General features: G+C 44.0%; 1 long non-coding RNA gene across 1 annotated transcript; it reads right to left on the bottom strand.

Annotated features, from left to right (window-relative positions):
• Nucleotides 1–138: 138 nt before the first annotated feature.
• LOC120102830 (uncharacterized) lies at nucleotides 139–22,396 on the bottom strand. Its single transcript, XR_005504656.2, has 2 exons — nucleotides 8,636–22,396; nucleotides 139–6,163 (listed from the first exon to the last, which is right to left on the bottom strand). It is a non-coding gene; the product is annotated as an uncharacterized LOC120102830 (long non-coding RNA).
• Between the last annotated feature and the right edge of the window lie 1,062 nt (nucleotides 22,397–23,458).

Genomic DNA, 23,458 nt, shown 5'->3' with positions numbered 1-23,458 from the left:
TTACATATACAAAATTTTCAGGCAAAATTGATTTTACTCTTTACATGCTTTTGTACTTCCTATATATTTGTGCATACAACCCATAGGAAATGCGCTTAGTGCATTTATAGGTGGTTCACCTAATGAAAAGGCTACATGTATGATTGGATCACTTGTTTATTCTCTTGAGTTTCTATTGCTTCAACACAGATTATTAATTTCCATGGTTTAGCCACTGTTTTTAAATTAAACTTTCAATTCACATACTGATAGCCAATGTGTGGCTTGTGGATTACAATTGATTTCAATTACTTAATGCTTTATTAGAGACAGATTTTCTACTTAAAATCAATGAGTGATTTCAGTGTGAATGTCTGACAACTCACTGTCCTTTCAGTGCCCTGGCTCAGACAACTAAACAAAACCATAGACCCAGCTCTTTGAAAATGGTAATGGAGTTGATATGAAAAGAGGAAGACTCCATTTGCTTGCTTTCAATTCCCAGCCTCACCCTGCCAGTTCAGGGATTTCTAGTACGACTGAATCTGGACAATATTTACAGGATTTGACATTTCTAATTAATGCTTATGTTTAGGTAAATAAAGTTTGTTGAGGTGCTAGAGAAATGGCTTAGTGGTTAAGAGCACTAAGTATTGTTCCTTAATAGACCATTTAAGAACTCAAACTGGATTGTCTGGGCTCCGTAACAAGGGAGGACATTGATACCAGACAGATTATAGGCCTTACATAGGAACAATTAGTCAAAAAATCTCATTCTTTATATATCCAAAACAATAATGCTGGAGACAATAATTTGGTATACAAGTCAATTTATAAATACAAGTGCTCAGTGTCCTCAATTTAATCCTCGAGGACTTACCTTAATATCTTTACTATATCTTAATAAATAAAAAGGGGGAGTTATCCCTGTATGCTAAATAATGCTCCTTTTATTTCAATTTTAAAATTTGGATGCCAAAGTTTATGGCACCCTACAACTAGGCATACTTTTGCCTAGGTGAAATAGAGAGATCCACATATTGACATGATCCTGTCCAGATATTTTATATGGGGAAGAGGGAATGTTTGTGTTTTTTCTACAGGATGCTACAAGAGTATGCCAGCTGTCAGAGGTGGTTGCTGAGACTTGCTGATCCTGGTTACATGAAGATTCAGCTCTCGTGGTTCGGGTCCCTGGAGTCATCCCTCTGCCCCCAGAGGAAGATGGAAGATTACCCCCTCATCCTTTGACATCACAGAGATTTTGCCGTTGCTGCAGTCAGTGTTACCGCTGCGTGTGTCCTGTCCCACTGTGGCCTGCTCTCTGACCCTCTGTGTACTGCTGCTTGCTGGAGAAGACTGGACTCCAGCCGTTGCTGCCCCCCTCATTTCCCTGGTGACTCTTGCTGCCTTAACTGGTCATTTTACAGACTGTAGCTTCACAGGAATGCCACCTGCGTGAAGCTGCTGTGGACTGGGGAACTCTGTCCTGGTTATACAGATCTCAGACATGGTTCCATTGCCTGCTGGTTGTTCCAGAGATCCTGAACTGTCCTGGAAAAGACCTTGACACTTTCGCTGCTATTGTAGCAGCCATTACTGCTACAGACATTGTGTCTGCAGTGTCTGGAGTTATCCTCCCCCAATCTATTGTTAGGCAAGCACAGTGGGTGAACTTTCTGGAGTAGTTGCTAACAATTGAGAATTCTAAATTTTATTATAGGAGCGGCTTGACTACGGCCCTTGGAGGTAACAGCTGAGGTGAACCAGATGAGGTGCCCACTACTTATCGGGAGTGGCTCTGTTTGGTGCAGCCCTATGCTGTGGATTAGTGTTCATGCTATGGTTGGTTTGCTAACTCAGATCTCAACAAAAACGTGACAAGGCTGTTATCACTCAAGCACTTGTGGCCATTGAACAAGGGGCCTCCCCTGGAATTTGGTTATCTATCTTCAAAAAATTAGTCGGTATCTGAGTTCTCTGCTCTTGCACCCCATGGATCTGTGGATCCATTGCACTGGGATGAGAGAGACTCAATGATCCTTTGATCAGCCCTTCCACATCACTGAGGTTTCCTCATTGCACGCGATAGGGTGATCATGATTTGTTATAAAATAAATGATTTGTTATATATAAATTATAAGGGGGAGATGTAGAGGGCCGCTATAACATTCGCCACCACAAGATGGTGCTGGCTTCCACTGCGCCCCACGTGGAAGGCCAGGATAGCTTTCGCCATTACAAGATGGCGCTGGCCTCCGCCGCGCCAGCCGACTTCCCTTCAGGAAGTTAACTGTGTGCACATGTGCAAGAATGCCTTCATGCCAGGTCTTTGCCCACTCCGGGGCGTGCCATATGAGATCATGGGTAAGTGACCAATCGGGTGTGGATTCGCCACGCTAGGGTGTATATAAGCCGCGCCATGCGGGCACGTGGGGCTTCTCCTTAAGATTGAATAAAAGTTTTGGCTGTAGCAAGGATCCGTATGTCCCTGCGTGTTTTCTTGCTGGCGAGGTCGCGTGAGGGACACTAAGCCACATCTAAGGTCACCCTCATTGATTCTTGGGTGCCTCTCTTATCCCAGGTTTCTGTCCCTCACCTAGAGATGCCCCCCACCTTCTCACCCTCATTAGTTGCAGATCTTCGTTCATGGTCATGGTCCTCCAGCCTCCACTACACCTTTACTGCACTATGCCTACACTACTCACCTCTCTTAGCCTTCAGTACACCAGATCCTGAACCCCCATTTCTCTCCATATTCCCCCTTCCTCCCAATTCACTCCCTGAGCAGCCTGCCATCCCAGGAGACCTCCATTCTCCTGCTGCCTCTCTACTTCCATCAGACCCCTACGCTATACAGGTGAGCTTCCCTTTTTCCACCCATCTGTCCCCCAAGCCCCAGCTGAGACCTCTGGGCCAAACTAAGCTGCTCTGAGCAGCCCGCCATCCCAAGGGGAATCTCTTATACCTCATGTGACAGTACATCAACTAGGAAGCAGCAGGAAACATGACATTCAGCGGGCATTTTTGGAAAAAAAATCAGTCTGAGGACCCTACAAATTGTTCACCATGATGTTCTGAATTCCAGTGGGAAGATTAATGGTGACTTCTATGTGGTTAATATGTACCTGAGAGGTATCAGCAAATGGTTTATTTTGAGGTATTTGGTGTTAAAAAAGCATGTGAATGGCAAGTGCTAACTTGGACGATGTGTGCTCAAACATGTGGCATGACTTACCAAGGACCGATCTAGACATCCACGCATATCTAACAAACTATTGACTTCATCTCTGTTGTGTGTGGCATTCAGGATTTACGGAGGATATGAAGTGTATACAAGCAAGGTAAATTCAGTGTTAATGAGAGAATTCAAGATTCATATCCCTCTCTTGATACGTGAATGATGGATGCTTACATTCTAAAGCTTAAGAGGAATGACCACCAAAAACACTAACAATTGGATCCACTGTGAAAATGCCTTTCAGACATGTCTTCTAGCTCAATTTTGACTGCGTGTGCCTGCAGTTGCTCAGTTCTCAAGGCTGTGGGTTTCACCAGGTCGTTGTTACAAACACCTGTCTAGGGACAGGAAGAGCTTTGAGAATTCTTCAAGCCAAGAACCCAAGAAACTGGTGCTGCAGGTTCACCTGCATTGTTGAGTGGTTGGTGTGATGTGCTTTGACCTCTGCTGTTGGATGGCTCTGAGGAGTGCTGAGTGGCTGAGCTACTAAATCCCAGTGTGAATGCAGTGACTTATGAGGACACGCATGTGAACTTTACTCAGGAAGATCAGGAGTTCCTAGATCCTTCCCATAAGAAGCTCTACAAAGATGTCATGCTAGAGACCTGTAGGAACCTCTATGCTATAGGCTTTAATTAGGAAGACCAAAATATTGAAGAACACTGTCAAAGAGCTAGAAGACAAAGACATGAAAGAAGTCAGAGTGCAGAGAAACCCTCCGAATATACTCACTGTGGTAAAGCCTTTGCTCACAGTCATGCTCACAGTCATGCTCACAGTCATGCTCACAGTCATGCTCACAGTCATGCTCACAGTCATGCTCACACTCATGCTCATAGTCATGCTCACACTCATGCTCACACTCATGCTCACAGTCATGCTCAGTCATGCTCACACTCATGCTCACACTCATGCTCACACTCATGCTCACACAGTCATGCTCACAGTCATGCTCACAGTCATGCTCACACAGTCATGCTCACAGTCATGCTCACAGGCATGCTCACAGGCATGCTCAGAGTCTCATGCTCACAGTCATGCTCACAGTCACGCTCACAGGCATGCTCACAGGCATGCTCACAGTCTCATGCTCACAGTCATGCTCACAGTCACACTCACAGTCACACTCACAGTCATGCTCAAAGGCATGAAAGGATCCACTCAGATAAGAAGTCCTACAAAGTTATTCAGCGTGTTGAAGCCTTTGCACCTTACACAAGTCTCTAAATACAAAAAACAAACTGGACAGAAACCCTATGAATGTAATCAACGTGTTAAAGCTTTTGCAAAACACAGTACTCTCAAAAGGCAAGAAAGAACTCATACCGGAGAGAAACCTTACAAATGTAATGAAAGTGGTAAAGCCTTTTCACAACATATTGTTCTACAAAGGCATAAAAGAATTCATATCAGAAAAAAAAAACCCTACACATGTAATCAATGTGGTAAAGCCTATTCAGGACACGATAATCTCCCAATGTGTAAAAGGATTTGTACTGGAGAGAAACCCTTCAAATAAATATGATAAAGCCTATTCCCAAAACTGTAGTCTCCAAATACACAAAAGAGTCCATACTGGAGAGAAATCCTTAGGAGGGAAATATTTAAGCTGAGTAAATGCAGTGGCCCTGGTAGAAAAGGGAAGTGAGTTTCCACACAGAGGTAAGAGGTTCCCTCTTGCTGAATATGCACCTGAAGGGATTTCAGAAAAGTGCTGAGGCAAATCAAGAACTGCTGGGCATCCAGGAGGAATCTGACAGTGTAAATCCGTGCTTGCCCTGATGGGTCATTGTATTAGTCAGGGCTCTCAGAGAACTTATGGGTAGTCTCTATAAAGGGAATTTGTTGATGACTTACAATCTGTAGTCCAACTCCCCAAAATGATCAGCAGCAGCTGTGAATGGAAATCCAAGGATCTAACAGTGGCTCAGTCCCACAAGGGAGATAGGGGGGAAAAAAAGAGTCTTTGTTCTTCCAATGTCTTTATGTAGGTCTCCAGCTGAAGGTGTGTCCCAGATTAAAGGCATGTGCCAACATGACTGGATCTGGGACTTGCCTGTTCCAGATGACCTTGAATTCAGAGATCTCTTGCCTTATGCTCCTGGGAATCATAGCCATTTGCCTTAAGATCTGCACGTCAAAATACAGGTCAGAAACTTGTATCTCTCAGCCCCAAGATCAGGATCACAGGTGAGCCATCCAATTCTGGATTGTAGTTCACTCCAGATATCGTCAAGTTGACAACCAGGAATGGCCACTGCAGTCATCAAGAATAGTTTCGTGGAGATCAGTCAAGAGAACTTGAAAGACCTTGAGCTAAAGCCTGTAACAAGTGTCGTGCTTAGCCTTGGGAGGACTTGTCCATCAACCCCCACTCCACCCAGGTGCACGCTACATTTACCTCAAGAGTATTAATCACTGAGCACCTTTCTGTTATATTTCCAAGGTGAGCCACAAGCTGGACGTCTGTGCTGTTAAATCTGCTGCTTACCCTAATTATTGTGTTTGGTTTTTGGTCTGAGGTTTATTTTGTTTTGTTCTGTTTTGTTTTGTTTTTTTGCCTTGGGTGCTTGGTTTTCTTTTCTCGGTTGAGGTTTTGTTGTTTTGTTGTTGTTGTTGTAATTAATTTGCTATTTTCAAGTGTACAAAGTATGAAAGGTTACAGATGGAATCCATAGTAGGGAAAGCCATTCCTGCCACCTGTGTGGCCTGAATAGCTAACGTCCCCCTCCCCCTTTTGTTTACTATTGATGAGCAGTCAGGGCTGGGGAAGGGAGCCACATCATTAGACTATGTCCTGCTGAACGTGGGTGTAGAGGCCCCATCCTCTTCATCTCTCCTACTGCTCTGTGGGATTGAAGTCTGTGGAGCAAGTTCAATCTTCACTCTCAGGGTATAACCAGCAGTTGCAGTCTCTGGCTTCAGAACTGAGGGCTGGTAATCCTGTAATAATAACCGATTAAACTCTAGTTAGAAATCTTTTGGATTTTTATGGGAAGAGTCTAAACAGGAAGTGTATGAGGCAGGATGGGATGAGTAGGATTAATAAAAGGAGAAGGGGGAACAGGGAGTCTCCAATTCCATACCGGATTTATTGGCAAACCACCTGCCAGAGGCATCAAGCTGTTCTCCATGTTTTCAGAGACCTATTTGGAGTTGTAGGATCTCCCCCCCCCACTCCCTCTCCCTCTCCTTCTCCCCCCCCCATTTAAAAAAATCTAATCCTTGCTGATTTTGTAGCCCCAGAGCTGTCAGTGAGTTTATTTGGCCCTGGAGAATGAGGATGATCTGCTCCACTCGTTGGAGATACTTAATGAAAGAGAGAAAAACCGACGGCAAATAACTAGAGACATAGTCAGTCCTGCCTTGGTTGTAACACCAGCAGTTACAACCAGGATTGCAAGCAAAGGCAGGATATGAAATGGTCATTTTTATGCCTTTTTTTTGCTATAAACCCTGTGTTGGGACCTGGCAAAGGTTCTTCACCAGGTACCACGCCTGGCTTTACAAAAAGGGACAGAATACGAGAGCACATGTCCTAGACCACTCAGTGGGTACGCAGTGATAGACTTGAGTGCTGCACAGATTAGAGGCATGGTTAGCACTTTGACAGAGTGTCTGGGTGGTAGTGCTAAGGGTTATGGTATTATTGCAGTCTGCAGGATCTAGTGTGGCCACAAAGTGTGCCCCTGAGGAGTTAAAGCAGTCTGCAATACCAAAGCAAGGGATGTGGAAAAGACATATGCTGGTTGTAATGTTTGACTTAAAGGATCTAATGAGCAGAGAGGTGAAACTAATAAGCCAACAGACAAGGCCATGCATGGTGGATGTGAGCTTGGCCCATCATTCTCCAAAGCAGTAAGGCAGAGCATCGTTCATTAACTGATATGGTTGAGGTCTGAAACAAGAGATGCTATGGAAGATAGGTGGGATCAGTATTGTCAAATGATGTTAGGTGATGTAAGGACCTTTGAGAAATATTGGACTAATTCCTTTTCTGTGTCTATACCCAAGGGTTGAGAGAATTGCATATTGATAGATAGTGGCTAATGGGCATGTTATGAATATTATAGGAAAAATGACCAGTGACTCCTGCCTCCCACCTGGGGTGCCACTGATCCTCGATTGCAATATGAAAATTCCCCACTTAGTTCCTTTTAGCTACAAAGCCTGGACAAAGAGGATTCCTCCACTATTTTCACTCCAGCTAATGAACCTCCCCAATATTGGTGTAAACCTACAGCTTACTCTCCTCCACTCCCTCAGTTTTCCTTTATCCCTCTTCACCAACAGGTTGCTGAAATCGGCTCTCCCTGGGACCCACTTTAAGCACACCATCAACTACTACTCTTCCTGCTGCTAACTCGTGCTCTGCAAAAGGACCTCCTTTCCCTCCATGTACCTATCCTAAGCAAAAACTATTGCTCTCCCTTTGCAGGAACTTGGAGTGGATGGCTTGGTCAGAGTACATACAGAGTTCTTTAAGCAGACTCAGATAGAGAAGGGAATGGGGTTCTATACTGGTAGTTACTCCACCTTTTAAAAGCAATTCCAACATATTGCCCAAAGTTATAATCTCACTCTGCATGATATCCATATGATCCTTATAGACAATCTTCTTCCTGAGGAGCACAGGCAAGTCTGGGATCAGGCTAGGGCACATACAGATGAAATCCACCAAACTGACACTGCCCACCCTACTGGGACCAAGGCAGTCCTCAGCCAGGACCCCGAATGGAATTAAAACAACCCAGGGTATATTAAACCTAGCTGTGGATCAATTTATGACTTGTCTACCTGCCATGAGTTTGTAAAGCCTCTCCTAAAGCAGTAAATTATGAAAATGTATGAGAGGTCATCCAGGATAAACAAAAACTGACCTTAATTCCCAGAGCATCTTTCTAAGACCTTTTGACAACATTCCAGTCTGGGTCCTGGGACTCCAGATGGAAAACAACTCCTTGTGACATACTTCTTTTCGTAGTGGTGGAGGTACCCACAGCCAAGTACTTTAAGGGTAGGTAGGGATGAAATGACCCAGTAGAGCCTAAGGAACTGCCCAGTTGCAGCTCCAAGTCTGGTAGGACAAGGTCAGGTGAAGAAGGTAGGAAGAGTTGCAATGGCCTAGGAGGGGCTAAAGAAACTGCCAGGTTCTAGCTCTAAGACTGGTCAGACAAAGAGGTCAGGTAGGGGTGCAATGGCCCAGGAGGTCCTGAGGAGTTATAAGGTTGCAGCTCTAGTGGTGGTGTTGATGTTGTGGAAAGGGGAACAAGGTTAGTGGAATCAAGTGAATAGAGCCAGCCATAACCTTTAAGGACTTGGCTGGGGACTTCGAGGGGACTTCCACCTCTAAGAATACCAGAGACACTCAACAGTCACTGGGAAGCATTACAACAACTGGGAGGGGAAGCTTACCCAATTGATGCTCCTGGACGTAGTGTTAAGCTATAGGTGAGCTGGAAGGTGAGGCTGCTGCAGGCCAAGTGGAGATGAGATACACAGTCCTCGCACAGTTCAATCCTTACAGAGGAGGGGAAGCACGGGCGCCAGAGAGAGTCTACGCAAGTCATGACAGCAAGATGCTGGACTTTCTGCTGGGATGGGAAGGTGTCCTGAGACTTGGAAGACCAGGATCCACAGAGTTTTGAAGCAGTGTCCAAATGGAAGGGTATCCAGAGACACGGGAGTCCAGAAGCCACACAGCTGTAAGATGAAGCCTCCTTAGCAGAGGCTTTGTAGCTCCCAGGAGAGGTGTGGTGGTTTGAATATCTTTGGCCCAGTGAATGGAACTATTAGGAGAAGTGGGTTTGTTGGAGTAGGTGTGGTCTTGGAGGAAGTCTGTCACTGCGGGTGTGGGCTTTGAGATCCTTGTTCTAGCTGCCTGAGAATGCTGAGTTTTCTCCTGTGTGCCTTCCAAAAAAGACATAGAACTCTCAGCTGCTTTAGCACCATACTTGCCTGGACACTGCCATGCTTCCGACCAAGATGATGATAGACTGAACCTCTGATCCTGTAAGGCAGCCCCAATTAAATTAGCTGTCCTTTGTACGAGTTGCTTTGGTCACGGTGGCCCTTCACAGCCATGGAAACCCTAAGACAGTAGTTGGTGCCAGAGACTGGAAGGTATTGCTGTAACAGGCCAGACTATGTTTTGATTAGAAGAATGTGGATTTGGGGACATGGAATGCTTTAAGCAGGACTTAATGGGCCATCCTAGAAAGAATATGGAATACATTGGTGCCGATGGTGATTTGAAGTCTGGGGGTCTCCAAGTGGTTTCTGAGGAGAAGAATTTCAATATGCTGTCTAGAGAGTGTTCTTGTGATATTTGGTGGAGAGTTTGTTTCCTTTCACCCTTGGGCAAAGTCTGCCTAAGGCTAAGGTGAAGAAATTCATTCTAATTGCTTTGACAGAGGACATCTCAAAAACTTCCAGCATACTCTATCCTCAGGTTTACTCTAACGAAGAGCAGTTTAATCAAATGTAGCAAGTTTAGAAAGGGAAAATACAAAATGTATAGGTCAAAGAGTAAAGAAGCACCAGGAAGCGGAATGAAGCCAAATCCCGTGTTTAAGGATATTAAATGGAATTATGGGAGTGACAACTTTAAGGCAAGACCCCACCCATATAAATTTATGCATTTTCAGGTGTACAAGGGATACTTTATCATATTAGGCGTTATGACCTGTTTGCTGTTTTCATTTGGACAAAAGGAGATATGATTCTGTTTCAACTTGACAAGATGTAGATTGTGATGGCTATTCTTGGTTTTCAACTTTGTTAAGATATATAATGAAAAGCTTAGGTCCAGGCAGCGTGGCACATGCTTTAATCCCAAGAGACAGAGCAAGCAGATCTCTGAGTTCAAGGCCAGCCTGGTACAGAGGAAGTCCAAGGACAAGCTTAGGTCCATTCATGCTTTTAATCCCAGCATTCAAGAGACATATCCAGACAGATCTCAGAAGTCAAGGTCAATCTACAGAGCAAGTTCCAGGACAGCCAGGCTTAGGAAGTGAAGGATTAGGAAAACATGAGCTGGCGATAAAAGAACAAGGGGGCCATATTTCACCTCTGGCAAGCAGAACTTGGCAGCTTTGACCACATGGCTCTGGGTTTAAGAGTTGAGAGTAGAAATTGATGCTGATTGGCTGGAGCTAAAAAATTAACAGTGACTAAGAAGAGATCAGCATCACTGAAGTGAAATCTTATGGGAAACACTTTTGAGAGTACAAAGAAGGTGAAATGTTCTGAGAGGCATTTTCCGAGAATACAAGGAAGCTGTGCTCCAGAGACAGCCAAGGTTGTACCTTGTGCTGTAGCTGCACTTGGTAATGTATGACAATTTCCCAGGTGGTACTGGTTTTGAAGGCATGAAGGGTCACGGAAAGCAACTGGTGCTTGGTACTCTGAGTGGTCAGGAAAGGCCATTGGTGGAGTCACAGCCTCAGTTGCAGTTCATAGCCCAGGACTAAGGGATCATGCCAAAAAGTGGATGCATGACAGCACGAAGGGTGAAGTCTAGTTGCAAAAGAACAACTCAGCATACAGAAGATGCCAGTGCTATAGGATGACGCCCCAATCCAGCAGCAGTCGAGTAGGGCCAATCAGAGTGTAGAGAGCTCCAGAAGGCAGAGCTGGAAGTGGAACCCAAGTCTTTTGGAAGTGCAGAGAAGATCATTTGTAAATCACAGACATTGGAACAAGAAGCTGTAAGCTTGAAGTTGCCCTGGAACACTCAAGATGTTAGAGATGACAGAGGCAGGGGACACCTGCTGAGGAAAGCGACTGTAGAGAGTGGAACCAACCAGAAAGAACTGTGCTTCAGTCAAACAGCTGAAGAGCACTTTCGCATCAGATGTGGAGACAGAGTTTGGAGTTTGCACAGCTGGGTTTTGATCTTGCCTTGGTTCAGCATTTCCTCGCTATGATGTTATGGAATGGTAATATTTATCCTATGAGGCTGGAGCTATGTGATCTGCTTTTTTATTTTTATTGTATAGGGGATTATATTTAAGTGATTGGATGAATCTCAGGAGAGACTTTGAATTTTGGACATTTTACATTATTGGTACTGTTATAGACTGTGGAGACTTAAATTGGACTAAGTGCATTTCGCATTATGCTATGGCTGGGTATAGCTCTATAGACTTAAGTGTTTGAAAAAGCCGTGGGGGACCAGGGAGTGGAATGTGGCGATTTAAACATGCTTGGCCCAGGGAGTGGCACTATTAGGAGGTGTGGCTTTGTTGGAGGAAGTGTGTTGCTGTGGGGGTGGGTTTCGAGACCCTCCCCCTAGTTGCCAGGAGAGGCCAAGCCTTCTCTTGTTTGCCTTCCAAACAAGACATAGAGCTCTCAGCTCCTCTAGCACCGTGCTTGCCTGGATGCTGCGCCTGGATGCTGCTGTGCTTCTGCCATGATAATGGACTGAACCTGTGAACCTGTAAGCCAGCTCCAATTAAATGTCTTCCTTTATAGGAGATGCTTTGGTTGTGGTGTCTCCTCAGAGCAATGGAAACCCTAAGACAGGAGGGTCTCCCCAGCTGAGGCCAGGAGCTCAGGAGCCTCAGCCCTGCTCCCTCACCTCACTTCTTTCCTGCTCCTCTTCACTGTTTCTTGTCATCCTATGAGTCAGTCACCCTGGGCAGCATAGCTCAAAAAAGGGCTTGGTTGGAGGGTCCAGCATGTGAATGGTTGAATCCAGGAGTGCCTGGCTTTGCTCCCAAGTGGGAGCGGACACCAAGAATTGGGCAAGGAACAGGACCTATACAGGGTCCTGGGAGTAGGTAAGGGGAGCTTCCTAGAGTGGAGATTTTTCAGAGTCAGGATTGGTGGGATTTCAAGTCCTGAGTTTGAGGGAGCTCATGAATTAGCACATTTCCTGTCCAGGGATTGGTGAGTTTTAGTGGTCAGGGATTAGTTTCTGTTTGAAGTTCAGGGATTGGTGGCTTTTGTTCAAATGTTTCACCTAATATTATCATAATATGAGGAGGTTCCTGTTGAGGGTCTGAAGATGACCTTTGTGACAGTTATGACACTTAGGGAGGTTCAGGGGAGGGGCATGGATGCTGGAGCTTCTCGGGTAGGGGCCTGGCTATTTTCCTGCCTCGAGGATTTACAAAATTGGTACACAGTACATAAAGTTTACAAAGGGAGTCCACTGCAGGGAAAGCCTTTTTGCCAATTGAGTGGAACGACTAACCCCTGAGCAGTGTTTGAAAAGTGAGGCTCTAACAAGGGCATAGAGAAATCTCCAGCTTGGGAAGGAGGAAGTGGTGAAAGATTCCCCATGTCACAGGAGAGGTTCCTGAATAGGGCATCACAGCTTCTGTTCAATTAGAGGAGAGCTAGTTAGTGGGTAGGCTAGAGCAGGTCCCAATAATGTCATTAGTATGTTGTCCCTTCTCTGGGTAATGTATTGTATCCAAGAGAGCCGTAGAATCTTCAGTGATGTCACCATGTTTGTGGTGACACCAACTGCCTGTGGCTTATTCCTTCAGCGCCTATAGAGTTCACCTGCAGACATGTTATCAAGGATGAGCAGTGGGAAAGTGGCATTCGATCTTGGTGTACAAGAAGATACAAATGGTTCTGGAGAATATGCAGTGAGTGAGTCCTGGGCATGGAAACAGGAATTTCCTGGAGGATGTAGACTTGAACTGTGTCTTCCAGGAAAGGAGCTTAGAATCTGAGAGCTTCTGTAAAGTGAGATAGATCCTATTTCTTAGGGTCCCATTGTTCTGACAGAACACCCATAATCATTCATCACCCCAACTTATTCAAAGAGCCCTGTACATCTACCCTGATATGATTACCACTACAGGGGAGCAATCTTTCTTCCTCACCATTTGACCTATAGTCCTAGTAACCTTTATTCATCAACTCATTGATTAAAGATCTTTAGGAGGGGAAGGGCCATTTCTAGTCTGTGTTTGGAACGTGTATCTTCACTATTCATGAAGGAGTGAAAAGTTACTAATGGAGCAGACAGATCTCTGCCTTTGGAAGGGGGCGATTGAAGGTCTTCTCTTGTGTCTCCAGGAGACTCCTGGAAAGGACAGCTTGGCTGCTAGTGATTTGGGGCTTCTGGAGGGGAAGCTAACAGTCCCCCCTCTGGAGCTTCCAATGTATCTCTGAGATTCCTTAGCATTCTCTGTGAGGCCACCAGTATTGTGGCAACAGTAACTGGGATTGTGGCAACAGTAACTGGGATTGTGGCAACAGTAACTGTATTTAGGGCATTCAGTGCCTTGAGGTTTTGCTCATAGATATATTGTCTCAACTGCAAAGTCCATTTCGTAGGGAGAATGGAGCACATAGAGAGAGCAGAGAGAGGTACAAGGAAGCTGACCTTTGGACTTGGCATAAAGGGGAAGAAATAAATGATCCTGGTGAAGGCAGAATAAACCACAGGCTGGGGATAGGGAGCTTCACGGAGGAGGTAGGCTTGAACTGGTCCTTCCAGGAGTAGGGTTTGTAATCTGGAGCCTCTGGCTTCCTAAAGAGCAGATCCAGAGCCGAGGATTTCTGATGGTTAGTTTGGCAGAGATCCAAGAACTGACAAACATGAAGTCATTCTGCTGGGAGCTCCTTAATTTCATTGTGAGTAGCAAAGGATGCCAGAAGGAAGTAAAGTCTCCCTTCAGGATTGGGTGTTGAGGCCCTTCATCCTCCATGGACTCCTTTAAGTTACATGGCTATGCGATGCCAAGAACAGAGAGGGATACTCCCTGGTCATGTATCAAGGTCTCAATCATTCAGACACTTTGAACTTGAACACGGGATTAGGGCTCGGTGGTCCTAAGCACTATGGACTTCAGGAATTAGTTGTATCACATCTGATAAGATCCGACAATGCCCTCCAATCCTCCTGCCTAGGCCAGCTTATGCATTTTGGGTCTGGGGGAATGGCAGAGTGAGTGAGGCATATGTCTAGCTATGGTAGTTTTGGGAACAGGGACATAGCTGAGGAGACCAGCATGAAGACAGCTTTCCTGCTCTGTCAGGGATTCACTGTGTCTCTAGCATTCCCTCTTCCTCAGGCTTCTATTGGGGACTCAGCATGGTCTCTCCTGGGCCTGTGACATCAACTATGCTTTTTCACTTGTTTTTATCTACCTATAGGGTCTGCTGCGAAGGCATCGTACCAACCCTCCACCCTCACTGAGCAGGAGCATCAGATGAAGAAATTGGAGAAACTGAAATTTGAGTTCCAGAAAATTAAAAATGAAAGGAACGAATTTCATAAAATCCTATCACATTACACTAGAAAGGATTTAAACAACAGGGAGTCACTATCCCCAGTTGCCTGTTGGCTGTCTTGTTAACTTTCTGTTAACTCAGCTTTCCTAATGTCACAGAAGGCTGCACATCTAGGGAGTCCTCACACACAAACTCATTTTCCTGTGTGCCTCTCAGAGGCAGAGCATAGCAGCAGATAGAAGTGGATGGGGACACAAGCTAATTTTCTTCCTCCAAATGAGAAGCATAATCTGTCACCAGAATCACGGTCTGGGCCATAGGGGCTGTAGTGTGTGAGCTCTCATGTAAATACGAGGCTTTGACAGGAATTGGTTCATGCAAGATGCTAGGTGCTGTGATTGTCAGTCCTAAAGATTTGCCAGCCTTGAAGTTTCCAGGTGATCCCAATGATGAAGTCACAGAACTCCACTTTGAGCAGCAGAGCCCTTTGCCCCAGTGCTCGCCTTGGTGACAAACTGAAATCACCTGGTGAGTTTATAAAGCCTCCTCCCTGGAAATATTGGTTATGTCCTCTGGGCTTTCCTGTAGCAATAGGAACCCAGTACGGAGAATCCCTGTTCTGAAAACAGAAGAAATGTCATCAAGGCTTTCTGGTGGGCCTAGGACTGTGGTACAGACTTCTGGGAACTTCTTAGAGCACTGGTGTCTTCCTACAGTCCCACTAAGCTTATCCAGCCCAGATCCCTCCTTTTTATATCCTGCCTCCTTTGGTCTTGGACATGGATAATACATTTTGTAAGCATCAAGAGAACCAGCACATAGGAGCAAGGATTTTGCATATTCTGGAAGGGAGTACTCCAGGCTGCAACCTGAATTAATCTGAGCCTTGAATCCTGTATTCATGGGGTTCTTTGCACACAGTGGTGAGCCCTACCTCAGGCTGAACTTTGAATTGGAGATGCTAAATATGCAACATCAGAAGGGTATGTGGGACCTGCAGAAAATTCACCCAGGACGTAAGAGTCTTCGGGTAAATGTAATGAACTCACACTAGAAAATGAATACTGCTCGGGACTGATAGGACTGGGACCGCAGCAATTGGCAGGGAATCCTTCTCCCTTCTTTGCTTTTGAACCAAAGTGATGTCTCTGGTTCCACACTGTCTGCCTCTTAGCAGAAGACTTGCCCGGAGACTTGAACCTCTTGGACTTGTACCTCTCGGACTCAGTTTTCCTGAATGTGACCCATCCGTGAGCCACCCAAGCATTGTCCCGCCCAACTCCAGAGCCTCTAGAAAGAAAAGGGGGTGCATTATGAGAGGGAGATCAATCAGCCCTGAGCCTATGGGGCTCTGACCACGGATTTAGAGATCTGGGTTCCATGAGACATAGAAAGATTGCATTCCTGTTCAGTCTTGTCTCATCTCTGAGAAGTAGAGTTGCCCTCTCCCTGCTCATGGTTTTCTAAAACCACAGACATATAAGCACAAGTGGGGACCACATCCTCTTCTGCGAGGTACCTGAATCCCGTTGGTTGTCTAGTACTTAAAAGTACGTGAAGTAGTGGGAGGCAGATCGAGGCTGGCAGGGCTTCACCAGTTTTTTGGTTGTAGTTTAGTTTTAGGTTGAGGGAGTCGACTCAGATGCAGCATAGTGATCGCACATAAGAGTCTTCGGGTAAATGTAATGAACTCACACTAGAAAATGAATACTGCGCGGGACTGATAGGACTGGGACCGCAGCAATTGGCAGGGAATCCTTCTCCCTTCTTTGCTTTTGAACCAAAGTGATATCTCCGGTTCCACACTGTCTGCCTCTTAGCAGAAGACTTGCCCGGAGACTTGAACCTCTTGGACTTGTACCTCTCGGACTAAGGAAGGAGAGCAGAAAGTTGCAGGGGGCAGACTACACTACAGGAGAGTCCTGGGAGGAGACGGAAGGGCTCAGAGGGGAGGCTAGCAGGAAAATCTATGTACCAAGCAGGGGCAGGTTGCCTTCGTGCCTAACCATAAACAGTCAAGCCCATGCAACCATCCTCCACCTTACACAGGCGCTCAACCATGTTTCATCCAGTAGTTCATTTCTGTGGTCATTTACAAGACTTTCTCTGGAGTTAGCCTCTATTATGAAAATGAATGATAGGCAAGGACAATTTCCTGCTCTAACTGAAGCTGCAGTTCATCAAGGGAGATGGGTTGATCACAGAGCACACCCTGATACGCCACTGACTCAGAAGTTGTGCTAATTGGGAGCCACTTCTGGAGCAAGCACAGAGCTTTGATTGACGTGGTCAGGAGCCTGTGGCTCATTGGTTTTAGAGGGGTCATGTGAGGTCACAGGTAGGAAGCAACTTGCAAAGATATTGCCCACTGGAAATGAATGGTTCTCATTGTCTCCTTTTTGAATGGCATGTGGCCTTTCCCCTTGTTCCTTGCATCACAAGATGGTCTCTTCAGCCTTTGCACATCTTGATTCACACTCACAGGGCCTGAGTAGCAGCAGGTTTGCCCTATTTCTGTGCGTCCTGTTGGAGAATTCTTTCCTGAGCTGCCTGGATGACCAGCGGTGTGGGGAAGGATTCTCACAGGTTGTGGGTTAGTGTGACAGATTTGAGGATTCAAAAGAAAAAAATTTCTCCAACGACCTCAACATTGCTGTCCCTAGGCATTTGCAGTCCCCAAGTTGAACACCAGAGTCATGGGTCTCACTTGAAATATCTCCTATGCATAATCTAAATCCAACTGTTCAGCCAGCATGATGTCCTCAGTGCTCTCTGCTCACTTATAATTTCTATGACCTGTGTGTGTCTGTCTGTGCAGATGTGTATATTGGTGGGCAAAGCTGGCTGACCAGCATTCTTTGGATCCCCTGTCCCCTCTCACGTAGACTGTTTTGTCTCATTTCCTACAAGGTTTATTTGCTCAGAGAGAGGAAGAACATGGTGGCTTTCTTTACAATTTATACAATTTTATTGTTTTGTAACTAACATTTTTTAATATACTAAAACTTCATATAGCTTTTTAAAAAATAAAAGGGCTGGAGAGATGGCTCAGTGGTGAAGAACACTGACTGTTCTTCCTGAGGTCCTGAGTTCAAATCCCAGCAACCACATGGTGGCTCACAACCATCTGTAATGGGATCTGATGCCTTCTTCTGGTGTATCTGAAGATAGCTACAGTGTACTTACATATAATAAATAAAAACACTTACAAAAAAATAAAATAAAAGTAAACTAAAGAAGTTTAGTTTACTTTCCCTGCACAGAGGTACGCCCATGGAAATTCCCGGTATGTCTTATTGGCCTCACCCTAAGGATGCATGGACTCCTACAATGTATCCCTCTGCTAACACTGTGCTGCTGAGTAGAGCATGTGCATTGCTGGGCTTCAGGACAGATTCTCCCTCACAGCTGTGCAGTGTGCTGCATTTCAGTAAAATCACTGCAGTGAATTCATTAGCATCCTTCAGGTGACCTTGGAGCACTTTTCACATCACAAAAACTGTGGTGAGAAGTTCCTGGGCAAGGAGCACGAGTCACTGCCTTATATTGCTGGTGGAAGGTCTGCAGTGCAGGAGCCAGGGTAGGTTTAGTGGGGCTGATACGATGTTTCCACTTGAAGCTTGCTAGAGGCTTTGTTTGGAGGCCTCTTCCTTTTTGTAAAAAAGGAAAAGTTGCATTTTTTCTTTGTCTCTATAAACTTACTTAGCTACATTGTGTGTCCTTTTATCTGTCTCCTAAGATCTTCTCTGGCTCAGTTCAGCTTCTCCTTGACAAGCTGTCACCAACTGTCCTCTCAGTCTGCCAGCCCAATTCACTTTCCAGTGCAGGGTCATTTAAAGGGCCAGGCACATACAATATTTCACAGTGCATTTCCTCCCTTTTGTTGTAGCTCAGTGCTCAGTTTTGCAGCTGCTTCTCAATTATTTCCAATGACTTTCCCAGGGTTCTGGGTGTCTGATGTGATCTTTCTGATGATCGATCAGAAGCATATCCACAACATAAGACCCTCACAGGGATGATCTCCTTCCTGCAATTTGGGTCCTTCCTCATGAACCTTTCTTATGTTCTGGGCCACCTTATCTTCCAACATCTTGTTCTTTGGAGTTCCTTTTCCAGGTCTCAGTCTCTGTCCCCAGCTCTGTGAAGCTTTGCTTAGTCTCCATGTCGGCTTTCAGGATGCTGTATTCAGCATCATCTCCCTTATTGTCCTGCCCCTTAGCCTGTTGTTGATCTGCATTGAGCATGGCTGTCTTTTGTAGGAGACCAAAGTCATCCCCATAGGCCTGCCAGTGATTGGGTGCTCAACTTTTCTTGTTTGGCTCTGCTGACTGGCAGGGAAACGCTGTGGTTGGTGAGGATCTCTTTCCTACTCTTTTTTTTTTTTTTTGGTCAGTGTTCAAGGTTTTCAGATGATCTGAGCTTTCTTAGTTGTAATTGTATCCATAGCTTCTAACAATTCCATGTCCCCAACACAATACATTGCCACCTTTCATTCTGATGTTAACACAACCTTATAGTGTGTAGGTTGATTTAACTCCAAAGGTTTTTTTTATAACCCAGTGTCTTTCAGCTTCTGTTGTTCCTTTCTCATTAATGTTCAGAAAATTTAAAGTTAACAGAGCATTATTTAGTCCACCCCTGGGGGTCTTTTTCCTTCCTTTTTGCTGTATCAGCATTTTTAAAGGTACAATTAGATCTTTTTACAACTACTTGTCCTGTAGTCTTGTGTCATATACCTGTATTGTGGTTTATATTATAATATGCAAAGAATCCCTTCATCTTATTGGAGACATATATCACTGTCAATCTTAAATTGTACAGGTATCCCCACACTTGCCATTACTTTCAATAATTTTATAATTATAAAATCAGCCTTGTCAGAACTCAAAGCAGTTGCTCATTGAAACCCTGAGCCTATATCAATGACGGTATGTGTACAAACTTTACTTTTTCAAATTCTGCAAAGTGAAACACATTCATTTCATTTCTTTTGGTACTCTGAGGGTAGCTTATTTGTAATGAAGTTTGGTTCTACAAAAAACAAGATTGACATTTTCTTATAATTTACTTGTCTTGTTGCCAAGTGACAGAAAAAAATTTGAATTTTACCACTAAGACAGTATTGGTTATGAAGTTTTGAGGCTTCTAGCTCTTGTTTTACTAATGGTCAATTTCCTCACTTTCTTGTGCTAGTTGACCTGGCAAGCCTGTAGGAGACCAAATATGGGTCATACTTAATAATTTGTTTCTAATTATTGCAGTTGTATAAAAATGTTAATTCTTAGTTACCAGCAGTTTCTGTCTGCAAAATAATTCTTTCTTCATATGGAGAGTAATTATGTTAATAGGTTCAGAAAAATCTAATAGAACTAATACAATACGTAAGAACTTCATACAATTCTCTCTCTCAATTTTTTATTTTGGAACTGAATTACATGGGCTTTGCATTACTTTGCTAATTTTTCTCCTGTATAACTGGCCATTCTTAATTTATTTGCATCAGTAAAAAAATGTAGGCACTTCAGGAATTGGCATTAACATTAAAATACATAAGAGAATCCCATTAGTACTTTTTATAAATAAAGGCATCTGCTTTTAGGATATTAGATGGTTAATTTCTCCCAAGGAGGTTCCACAAGTTCTTTCCCATTCTTTATTGATTACCCATAACGAAGTAATCTTAGCATTATATAAAGCACTATGATTTGTGCTGTGTCTATGCCTGATAATTCATGAAGTCTTATTTTATAATTGAGTGAGAAACATTTTCCTTGTAAGCCTTTAATTTTTTACTTTGTATGCTTTGAAAATCCATTCTAAAATACTATCTTTCCTTTGCATAATGAGCCCAGTAGGAGAATTAGTCGAAGGCAACATAGAGTCCTGTTTGGGATCTCTGTGATCCACGTGTGCATCTTGACATCTCTATTAAGTTTAACTCTATTAAAGCCCCCACCCCCATATAGTTTCCCAATGGCATTATCCAAGACATTGCCTTGGATATCTCTCTTGGACCTAAGTTCATTGGTCCAATGGTAACCCTTGCCACATCGTCTGCACCCTCCTGGAAGTCTGCACTTTCTGAATTATGTTTTGGAAGACAATTGCCCTTAGAGATGCCTTGGTCACAATTTTGTTTCAAATGTCCCTATTTCCCACAAGTAAAGAACCAGGCCTTCTGATATGGGAGACCTATAGCTGTAGCTTGACCTGTTATACTAGCTGTGTATAAATTAGAACCAATATCATTCATGTTCTTTATCTGTACATCTATGGGCTTAGCCTGTTCCTTCACTGGCCTTATGACTTTTTACACTCCACATTTTCAGTTTCGATGGCTAGGGTCTAGTCTTATTTACTGCTGAGATTAATCTTTGTAAAAAAAAATCAAAGATGGCTGCTTCAAAGCCTTGGAAACTTTCTGTAAATGATGTTTGATTTCTTTTCTGGCTTGTAAACTTTGCCCCATGCTCTTAAAGAAACATTGTTCTATGATTGCCTCTTCAATTGAACTGTTCTTGCATATCAGCATAATAACTTTTACCTATCAACCGGTCCCTCCCCAAATTAATTTCTCTTGCTCTATTGTGCTGTTCCAAATTCCTGACTACTCTTCACTATGAAAACCATTGCCATTTAAGGACCAGCCTCTAGTACAACTGTGACCAATGCCCTCCATTCTTAGGGAATACACCTATTCTGAGTATTCCAATGTAGCGTTTGTTTCACTTATGCTGGGTGCATCAAATAAAATATCATTGCCTCCTTAAACTGCTTTAGGCCTTCCATTTCTATAGAATGCAACCTCTCTCATGATAACCTTGTGGATTATCCTCATTAGCAGGCATATGCTTTGTAAGTACTGGGAACGCTCTTGGTGATTTTGACCAAGGACTGCTGTGGGTTTATCCCTATTTCTGGAAGAAAAAAAAACTTTTCTTATTTGACCATTATTTTTCATTTCTTTGATACAACTGCCCATTGACACATTTCCTCCCTCTTTTTCTATGTGGGGAAACTCCCTCCTTTTGAATTAGTCACTGGAAATGAACATATTTGTTCTCCTTTTTCTTGATGCTCTCTTATTACCAAGTTGCTCTGTTTCCGCCAGTAAGGTTTCCAGTTGGCTAACCAGTGTTTTAACATTCTTATAAACTAATTAAGTCAAAACAAGGAAAAACAGGGGAAAATGACTAAAAACAATGGAGGGTATATTCCAACAACAGCATCTGTAAATACACTATCAGCTTTTTCAAACAAATTACCCATCCCTTCTTTTCTGTTCCTTGATCGTACTTGAAATAAAGCTTCCCATCCTGCCTGGCCACAATGGTGGCCAAATGTCTCTTAATATAAGGTTGGTTTGTTTTGTTTCTGATTTGTTTTTCTTCCTTCAAACAGACTCCACATTGGGTGCTCAATTTTCCTTTGGCTTAAAAATTTTCCCTTTTTGTTTTATTGTTCTTTTTCTCTATAAACTTATATAGCTACTTCATTTGTGGTTTTTTCATGGGTTCTTCTTTTGTTTGTTTCCTAACACTATTGTCTCTGCCTCTGCCCAGCTTCTCCTGAGTAAACTGTGACCAACTGTCTTCTCACTGCTAGCTCACTTTAACTGTTTCTTAGTTTCACTCTTCAAAATGTCTTCTCTACTCTTTTCTAGCCCTGCCTAAGGTCTTCTTTCTTCTTTGCTGACACACTCTTCTGTTTCCTGAACCCTACTTCTCCTCCTCCTCTCTCCCACTTCCTTCTCACTTCTCCCCTCCCTCTCAGCTTCTGTTGGCTTTCTACCCAATTCTGTTCCCAGAAGTCCAAGAGCCAACTGTCACTGAAGACCATAGGGTCATTTAAAGGGCCAGGCACATAAAATATTTCTTACTGCAGGAATTTGTCCCTATGTGGCTCCGCTTAACTATGCAGAGGTTGTAACTTACCTGTAGATCAGTGAGACTCTGCATGGAAAATGTTCATGGATGAAGAAATAAGTACAGGCTATGAACTTTGTGCATGGTATTGGTCCCCGCACCTTTCATTCATCAGGAAAGGTACTGCAACACAGCAATATTTCCTCTGCGCTCTCTCTCTCTCTCTTTCTCTCTCTCTCTCTTTCTCAGGTGTGTGTGTGTGTGTGTGTGTGTGTGTGTGTGTGTGTGTGTCCCTAGATGTAAGAGAGGTAGGAGAGCATGATGATGCCCATGTTGTACACATGTGTAGGTACATGCTTGCATAGGTGCTTATGGTCTGGGTGCTTGTATATACAAGTATGTGTGCATGTGTGCCTGTATGCATTTATGTATGAGAGTGTGTGTGTGCAGGCACACACTCATTTGTGTTTCTAAAGATATGTATGTTCAATTGCTCAGGAAACATGTTAAAGTTGGTAAAGACCAATGTTAATGAGAAAAGTACTCTGTAAGTTCACTTGGCATCCAATGAATTGTCAAGTACAGCAGCCCAACATTTTACATGGCCACCTAGCTCCCTATAACAAACAGAAATAAAACCTGCTGTGAACACAGATTTTCAGAGATTTGTAGAGGCAAGCTATATATCTGCATGGAAATTTGTTAGAGATAAAACCAAGGACTATGGGTACATGGAGGAGAGAAGGAGGCTGCTGTGGCAAATCCATGTTCTTGAAGGTCAGGACACACTGCCTAAGTGTTTATGTGTGTTTTCTGCCCTTGGTGCATGCTGACTGTTCACTGCAAGGTCAGGGGACTCATTGTTCCTTCTCAGCATCCAGGATGGTTTTCCTCAGCGCCTCCTGCCATTTTCTTTCCAGCTGTGCCTAACCTTGACTCAGTTAGCATTGGCCATTGAGTTTGCCATGGATTTTGTTATTTGCATCTGCATCCAGTAAAATTCCCAGAGCTGTGCTGAGATGAAAAACCAGGGCGGTCTCCAACAGCCCCTTTAGGCCCATGATTGTTGGTGCTCACTGTGTCCTGTCTGTAGCCCTCTGTAACTGCTGTATTTCAAAATCATTCCCTCTGAGTTAAAATCAGCCACAAGGAAGGTTGCAAAAAATGTGAACCT

Source organism: Rattus norvegicus, chromosome 5, assembly GCF_036323735.1.
Source record: "Rattus norvegicus strain BN/NHsdMcwi chromosome 5, GRCr8, whole genome shotgun sequence".
Taxonomy (NCBI): Eukaryota; Metazoa; Chordata; class Mammalia; order Rodentia; family Muridae; genus Rattus; species Rattus norvegicus.
The sequence above is the reverse complement of the archived record's forward strand: the minus strand, read 5'-3'. Positions and strand labels throughout refer to the sequence as shown.